General features: G+C 30.1%; 2 long non-coding RNA genes across 2 annotated transcripts in view; both read left to right on the top strand.

Annotated features, from left to right (window-relative positions):
- Positions 1–6: 6 nt before the first annotated feature.
- LOC113785749 (uncharacterized) lies at positions 7–1377 on the top strand. Its single transcript, XR_003471884.2, has 2 exons — positions 7–302; positions 1051–1377. It is a non-coding gene; the product is annotated as an uncharacterized lncRNA (long non-coding RNA).
- A 4225-nt stretch (positions 1378–5602) lies between these two features.
- The window catches only part of LOC113785839 (uncharacterized), an 8234-nt gene continuing 4273 nt past the window's right edge, over positions 5603–9563 (top strand). Inside the window, exon 1 of the long non-coding RNA XR_012162500.1 lies at positions 5603–5694. This is a non-coding gene — a long non-coding RNA (uncharacterized lncRNA). The remainder of the gene's footprint in view (positions 5695–9563) is intronic.

Raw genomic sequence — 9563 nt, 5'->3', positions numbered from 1 at the left:
ACTGAATTGAGTTATCAGCGAGCCTCAAGGGAGAAAGAAGAACGAAGAAATAACTTCCAAGGTAACAAACTGGAGCAGCGGTAAAGAGCACACACCTCTGAAGAGTCTCTTAGGTGAGGCCATTAGTAGCAACAATCCGAAATCACTGAAAATGGAAGAAAATAATGGTTCTGGATTGACAACTGTTAACTCGATTCTCGGTCCCGAGTCACCTTCAGGTCAAGTGATGAAAGGAGAGGCTGCAAATGAGTAGAACTCACCAGCAAGATATTTTTCATTTCGCAATAACACTATAACATGGGGTATAATGCTTATGTCCAAAATTAGCAGTTCTAAAGTTATTATGTCGCTAACCTTGTGTCGTTTTACTATTTGCTTAAGGGGATGCAATTTAACTTGAGAATAAATAGTGGAACATCTTTTGAATTACATGACACAAGGTCATTTAAAATAACGCTACATTTTAAATTGAGTGTCATAGGTATATCTTGCAAGTCAGTATTCTATCTTGTTAAAGTTGCCAATAAAATTATGGATGCATGACCTATGTTGTTCATTTTGGAAAAGTTCAAGTGACCTCCTTCAAGCCTTTTGATCCTTGAACTTCAAAAATGTGATTTTTGAACTTTCTGAAGTGTGTAGTAGTTCTTTCAATTAACTTTTCTTCAAATATTATTGGTGACTATTATGCTTAAATAATGTAGCCATTTTTGTTGCAAGTTTATTTTTTTGGATAAAGTTCAGTTTATTACATTTAACTTAGGTTTGAGGAGTTAATTTCTATCATATGCCTATAAAGAAAAGCATTAGGAACCTACTCTACAGAGTTGTTGGTCTTCAAAAGATTGTAAATTGTAGTCCAACTTTGGTATTTGTCGATTGTTCAGATTTGAGTCTTGTGATCTTTAAATGATTTTAGCTTGTATGCAGAATCTGGCATGCCTATTGTATTTTGTATTTTTACACTTCACATTTCTATCTCCCAATTTGCAGTGATTGGAATGCATTTTGTTTATCTGTCACAATCCTTAACTTTGGTTTGTCATAAAGCACGATTTTGCAGGGGACTTACAGAGCTGCAGATCACCGGACTAGTTAGAATGCCTAACAAGAGACGTCCAGATTTTGTACAGACATTTGGATTTTGATCGCATAATTCACTACTTTACTCTATGTGATTTATTATTTTTCATGGATGTTTGGTAAAGTACATATTTCCTTTTCAACATCTTAAATTTGTTTTTGTAAATTATTGCCAAGTAATAGATAAGTTATTCTAAAAAGTAACCATTTATTCAAAGGCAGCATTAATATATTGAACCGTGCAACATAATATTATGCAGTCATGCAGCAACCTCCTTGGTTTTTATTGGGTTATTCTATTGTATTTTTATAATACGAAGATATTGAAATTCGTTAAAATCTGGAGTCAATATAAAGGAGAATATGATAAACTGCTTGGGTACTAGCCTTGAAAGGAATGATTCATGTTAGATTATGAGCTACTTAACTCTCATGTATCTTAATAAATTTCCCAAAGGTTTGGTTATGATTTTTTTTAAATGCTAACAAAACATTCTTTAACATATACTTCTTAATACACTCTTTTCTATTGTTTGAATGTTATATGGGGTCACTAAATTATGTGGGGTCTATATAATTTTGGTGGGTTCTATGTAAATATTAACCAATAAAAAAGAATTTGTTGAAGAATGTGTGTTAAAAAGTGTATTGTTAACATTTCTATGTTTTTAGTTGCTAAGGAGGGCCACACAAGCATGAAGCAACTATCATGATATCTATATAAAATCTGGTTCTCTTATAATTATGCCTAACTCAAGTTAAAATTAATCTAAAAACTTGTAATCTACTTCTAATTATATTTAAGTAAATAACCATTTTAGTCCTTGAACGTGTGAATCTTTGTCACTATAATTCTTGAATGTTTCGAAATTGCAAACACATAAACAAGTGTTTCTTTTATTAGTCATTTTAGTTCTCAAATTATGTTTTTAGACAATTATTTTAGTCATCGAATGTGTTTTTCATTTGTCAATTTAGTCTATAATTTTTTTTATAAATCAAAATTTAATCCATAAAATTAATAACAAAAGAAACACTAGCAATGTGTGCTGACAACTAACATTCAAATCTAATTTAATTGTGTTTATTAGTTGATTTTCTATTCAAATTTTATTTGTATTTTGGAAAAGAATCAAATCACTCAGATTTGATTTATTTCTTAATTTATATTTTCTTTATTCTTTGCACTCATCATATAGCTAGCAATAGGCTAGTAACATTGTATATATGTCGGTAATGTTCCAGTTCCAATATACAATAAATTTTTTTCTTTCCCTCAATTGTTTTAACTTAGTCGCACCCTAAAACACATGGCATCAGAGCTTCGACTCTGATACTGTGAAAACTCACCATGTCCTTAAAAGAAACTAAAGAGTATGATTCCTCCGCTACTACAATACCAAAATAAAATTCTAGTGACCCTAAAATCGTGTCAACCCTTACAATAAATGACCCATGGTCTAAAAACTCTAGTTTACAACTTCTAATCCAAATGATGAATGGTAGAAATTGTGTTGAATATGCCTAGATTGTGTAGTTAGCTCTTGATGGCAAGAGAAAGTTAGATTACTTGACTGGAGACACTCTTTAACTAGAGAATACTGATCCAGCCTGCCAAAAATGGAAGACATATAATTCTCTAATAATTGGGTGGATGATCCGCTCAATGGAGTTTCCCATTAGAAAGTCATACCTACTCATTTTCATTGCAAAAAGGGTGTGGAAAGATGTACGTGATTGTTATTTTGACTTAGAGAATTTCTCACAAATTTATGAAATTAAGACTCGTTTGTGTAGTCCAAACAAGGAGATGTGGATGCCACAATATTCTTTAATCTCATAGTTGTCCTTTGGGAGGAGCTTAAACAATGTAATGAGAATGATTGAGAGAATTCCAAAGATGCAAACAAATTTAAGAAAAAAGAATAAAAATGATATAGTCTATTTGTTTTTAGCATGACTTAATCAAGAACTTGATGAAGTTCATGGTCGAATTCTAGGTAGAAAACCTTTACTTTCATTGAGGAAAATATTTTCTGAAGTCGAATTCTAGGTAGAAAACCTTTACTTTAATTGAGGAAAATATTTTCTAAAGTGAGAATGGATGAATCTAAAAGGAAAGTTATGCTGTAAAACTATAATAGTACAAGGGTGCAAGAAACTGATAGTTCTGTTATGGCTACAAAAGGGGTACAAACCAGATGGAGAAAGAAAAAAATAACATTGGTGTGATAATCGTAGACAACCATGGCACATTAAGGAAACTTGCTGGAAAACCACCCAACTGGAAGAAAAAAACCAAATGGAAAGGGTAGGGCATTCCAAGCTGCAAATGGAGAAAATGTGGAGAATAAAGTCAACTCTAAGGTATCTCTTTTCTCTAAGGAACAACTAGAACACCTATATAAGCTCTTTACTGTCTATGTTAGTTACTTCTTCATCATCTCTAGCTCAAAAAATTATTTCTTTCTCTTATTCTATTTTGTGTTCCAAACCTAATTTTAAAACTCCATGGATCAACAATTCTAGAGTAATTGATCATATGACAAATTGCTCAAAATTGTTTTCCACTTATAGTACTTGTGTAGATCATAAAAAGTTTAAGATAACTAACGGTATTTTTCCCACCATAGCTGAAGTTGGTTCTATCCTTATATCTATAATTGTATTCCTTCACAATGTACTTCATGTTCCAAATTTACCATGTAACATGTTGTCCATAAATAAATTAACACAAGATCTTAACTGTTTGACTATTTTTAACCCATTGGATTATAAATTTTAGAAGTTGAGATCAGGGAGGATGATTGGCAGTACTAAAGAGCTTAATGGTCTCTATCTATTTGATGATGAATGTGATCTTAAAGAGGAATTTCATAGCGACTGTCTCAATTCAGCTTAGGTTCATAAAGATGAAGAAATAATGTTATGGCATTATAGGCTAGGACACCCAATTTTTTTTTTTTATTTTTTGTATTTGAAGCACTTATTTCTTAGGTATTTTAAGAATAAAAATACAGATACATTTTTATGTGAAGTTTGTCAATTTGCAAAGCATAATTGTTCTTCCTATTCTTCTTAGGCGCATAAACCATCTAGTAATTCATAGTGATGTTTGAGGACCTTGTAGGGACCCTACTCTTAATGGAAGAAGATGGTCTATCATCTTCATAGGTCACACTCGATCATAAACCATATAGTAATTCATTGTGATGTATTATATGTCAAATCTTTTTTGCATGCCATATCGTTAGTTTTTAGATAAAAAATAATTATCACGTTTTATTATAAAAAGACTAATTTTCATTAGAGAATTAAAATTTCAATTGGATTTATTTATTATTATTATTGATAAAAGGTCAAATTATATTAGAAAATTTCAAAACTTTTAGTGGAAGTAGCTGACTCAATTAAGAACATAATACAAGCGATCTATCTCAAATTATATTTGTCGACTCTCCCTGTCCCCTCACCCTAGGGGGCCGCCTCATCCTCACTCTCGTCTCTCATACTCACTCTCACTCTCCTTTTCAACCCGTTTATACCCACCCACTCACAAGCCCGAAATAAAAAACGAACAAGATTGGGCTAATAGTTACCACCCGCGGATTGAATCGATTTTGGATTTTTGGCCCGAATCCGACCATTCCCGACCTGAAGTCCACCTCTACTTGCTACTACGGGTGGAGAATTGATTCAGTCCTCATTTGTTTTTCGTTTTTTGTTTTGGTAGCCATTCTTTGTTCTTCATAAAGCTCCAGCTGAAGATTGTGATGACCATTTGGATCAGAAACTACAGATTGAAACTTTTGAGATTGTCTTAACTGATGTCATCCTGATGTTGAGGTATGTAAGCATCTTTTGTAGGTCTGTTTGCATGTAATTTTTAACGTCATTTGTATTTGTGCATCATAAATATTTTTGGTTATTCTAAAAGTTTGGTTAATCATGGTGGAGGTCTCACCATGTTCTATGTCAACAACCAAAATCTTTTTCTATAGTAGGTAGCGTTAGTTACATGAGTTCTATGACACTGTTGTATATTGTATATTCTTGCTGACATTTTTAGATTGTAATTATTTGTTTATTTATTTATTTTGATGTATAATATAATGTGATGATATGAATTGACTTTAATCTTCTTCCACACGCAGGTCACAAAAACACATTCCCTACCCACACACAGGTCACAAATCAGAGTGGAGTTGTAATAACAACTACTCAACCGACATATATTTTTCTGTCAACTAAAATAAATAGATAAACGACTTCAACATAATTTTATTTAAATTTACAGTAATAACAATTTTTCTGTTAACTATTTATTTTTTGAATTGTCAAAAGTAAAAATTACAATTATATATTATTTTATTTTTATTTTAAATGCAATAAAACATTACAAATACCCCTAAAAAATATTAAAAATAGTTTTTTTGACAGGACAAAAATTTTATGAATATAAATACGATTTAACGTTATTTTGTTTGACAAATACCGAGACTTTTAACCTTATAAATAGGTTCGAGCAGTACCAATTAAACATATCATTCCTTGGGTTTCAAGTCTGCGGTTGCTTCATCAGTGGGAAATAATAGAAAGACTGATAAAGAGGTGTGTCCTCTCAACCCTAATCGCTTGAATTTGATATCTCTTTTTCTCCTTCTCAATTTTCAATCTTCTGCATTAATCGATTCTAGCGGTGTTTGCCGTTGATGTTTTTGAGACACTTTATTTGTTTATTATTCGTTGCGACGTTGACGGTAACGGTAACATCCCGTTCTTGAAATTCAATCAATGACGCTCAATTTCTTTGATTATTCAAACCCTAGAAATCTTTATTTGAATTGCTGCCGTGAAAAAGATGATCGCATAGTCACAAGAAAGAGAGAGATGACCAAGAACGCACGATCTCTATAAATCTTGGTCATCGAACCCTAGAATTCTTATATGAATTGGTGCCGTAAAATGATGACAACGAAATCAAGACTTTGTTATTTGGATTTATGTTTCTGTTATCCATGATTTGCTTCATTCGAAAGCCAGATATAGAAGATATGTAAATCTCTCTTTATTTCATTTTCAACCCATTATCCTTTGGTTTCTGATCTATTGATTCTCTTCTTCTATTGAGCAAACATTCTCTGTCTCCAAAACTGTGTTTGACACAAATGTTTTGGGGTAGGTTTTGGTTTGCAACATTAACGTATTATATCCAAGAATGTATAATCTTGATGATTCTTGACCGAAAAGGTTGATAAAAATTCAAAAGTTGCAATATGTACCCTTAGACAAGTCTATTGCTATGTTTGGATGACCCAAAAGTGAGTTAGATTCTTGATTAATAATGTGGCTTTCAATATGAATTTTTTATTCATATGAAATAAATTTGAGAATAACAGAATTACAAGATTAATTTTTGACCCAAAATGAGGCTTGCAATATGAAATTGTTATTCATATGAAATGAAATTGAGATAATATGTTTGAGAAAGACCCGAAATTTAATTATGAGATGAAATCATGACCCGAAATGTGACTTGAAATATGAATTTTTTATTCATATGAAATGAAATTGAGATAATATGTTTGAGAAAGACCCGAAATTTAATTATGAGATGAAATCATGACCCGAAATGTGACTTGAAATATGAATTTTTTATTCATATGAAATGAAATTGAGATAATATGTTTGAGAAAGACCCGAAATTTAATTATGAGATGAAATCATGACCCGAAATGTGACTTGAAATATGAATTTTTTATTCATATGAAATTGAGGTGGTATTTTTGGATGGTCCGAAATTTAATTATGAGATAGATTATTGACCGTAAATGTGGCCTTTGATATAAATTTTTTATTCATAAGAAATGAAATTGAAAATTTGAGATAGATTGTGTTTCGATGACTCGGAATTTAATTACGAGATGAATTCTTGACTCAAAATATGGCTTCCAATATGAATTTTTTATTCATATGAAATGAAATTGAGATAATATGTTTGGAAGATCCGAAATTTATTACAAAATGAATTTTTGACCTAAGATGTGACTTGCAATATACATTTTTTATTTATATGAAATTGAGATGTATTTTTGGATGACCCGAAATTTAATTATGAGATAGATTATTGACCGTAAATGTGGCATTTGATATGAATTTTTTATTCATAAGAAATGAAATTGAAAATTTGAGATAGATTGTGATTCGATGACCCGAAATTTAATTACGAGATGAATTCTTGACTCAAAATATGGCTTGCAATATGAATTTTTTATTCATATGAAATTGAGATGGTATTTTTGGATGACCCGAAATTTAATTATGAGATAGATTTTTGACCGTAAATGATGTGGCATTCGATATGAATTTTTTTATTCATATAAAATGAAATTGAGAATTTGAGATAGTATGATTGGATGACCCAAAATTTAATTACGAGATGAATTCTTGACTCAAAATGTGGCTTGCAATATGAATGTTTTATTATATGAAATGAAATTGAGATAATATGTTTGGAAGATCTGAAATTTAATTACGAGATGGATTCTTGACCCAAAATGTAGCTTTCAATATGAATTTTTTATTCATATGAAATGGAATTGAGATAATATGTTTGGAAGACCCGAAATTTAATTATGAGATGAAATCATGACCCGAAAGGTGGCTTGAAATAAAAAATTTATTCATATGAAATTGAGATGCTATTTTTGGATGATCTGAAATCTAATTATTAGATAGATTATTGACCGTAAAAGTGGCATTTGATATGAATTTTTTATTCATAAGAAATGAAATTGAAAATTTGAGATAGATTGTGATTCGGTGACCCAAAATTTAATTACGAGATGAATTCTTGACTCAAAATATGGCTTGCAATATGAATTTTTTATTCATATGAAATGAAATTGAGATAATATGTTTGGAAGACCCGAAATTTAATTACGAAATGAATTCTTGACCAAATATGTGACTTGCAATATACACTTTTTATTTATATGAAATTGAGATGGTATTTTTGGACGACCCGAAATTTAATTATGAGATAGATTCTTGACCGTAAATGATGTGGCATTCGATATGAATTTTTTTATTCATATGAAATGAAATTGAGAATTTGAGATAGTATGATTGGATGATCCAAAATTTAATTATGAGATGAATTCTTGACTCAAAATGTTGCTTGCAATATGAATTTTTTATTATATGAAATGAAATTGAGATAATATGTTTCGAAGATCCGAAATTTAATTACGAGATGAACTCTTGACCCAAAATGTAGCTTTCAATATGAATTTTGTATTCATTTGAAATGAAATTGAGATGATATGTTTGGAAGACCCGAAATTTAATTATGAGATGAATTTTTTTATTCATATGAAATGAAATTGAGAATTTGAGATAGTATGATTGGATGATCCAAAATTTAATTATGAGATGAATTCTTGACTCAAAATGTTGCTTGCAATATGAATTTTTTATTATATGAAATGAAATTGAGATAATATGTTTCGAAGATCCGAAATTTAATTACGAGATGAACTCTTGACCCAAAATGTAGCTTTCAATATGAATTTTGTATTCATTTGAAATGAAATTGAGATGATATGTTTGGAAGACCCGAAATTTAATTATGAGATGAAATCATGACGCGAAATGTGGCTTGAAATATGAAAAAATGTATTCATATGAAATTGAGATGGTATTTTTGGATGATCCGAAATTTAATTATGAGATAGAATCTTGACCGTAAATGTGGCATTTGATATTAATTTTTTATTCATAAGAAATGAAATTGAAAATTTGAGATAGATTGTGATTCGATGACCCGAAATTTAATTACGAGATGAATTCTTGACTCAAAATATGGCTTGTAATATGAATTTTTTATTCATATGAAATGAAATTGAGATAGTATGTTTGGAAGACCCGAAATTTAATTTTGATCCAAAATGTAGCTTTCAATATGAATTTTTTATTCATATGAAATGAAATTGAGATAATATGTTTGGAAGACCCGAAATTTAATTATGAGATGAAATCATGACCCGAAATGTGGCTTGAAATATGAAATTTTTTATTCATATGAAATTGAGATGGTATTTTTGGATGATCCAAAATTTAATTATGATAGATTATTGATCGTAAATGTGGCATTTGATATGAATTTTTTATTCATAAGAAATGAAATTGAAAATTTGAGATAGATTGTGTTTCGATGACTCGGAATTTAATTACGAGATGAATTCTTGACTCAAAATATGGCTTCCAATATGAATTTTTTATTCATATGAAATGAAATTGAGATAATATGTTTGGAAGATCCGAAATTTATTACAAAATGAATTCTTGACCTAAGATGTGACTTGCAATATACATTTTTTATTTATATGAAATTGAGATGGTATTTTTGGATGACCCGAAATTTAATTATGAGATAGATTCTTGACCGTAAATGATGTGGCATTCGATATGAATTTTTT

Source organism: Cicer arietinum, chromosome 3 (assembly GCF_000331145.2).
Source record: "Cicer arietinum cultivar CDC Frontier isolate Library 1 chromosome 3, Cicar.CDCFrontier_v2.0, whole genome shotgun sequence".
Taxonomy (NCBI): domain Eukaryota; kingdom Viridiplantae; phylum Streptophyta; class Magnoliopsida; order Fabales; family Fabaceae; genus Cicer; species Cicer arietinum.
This window is presented reverse-complemented; position numbering and strand designations above follow the sequence as displayed.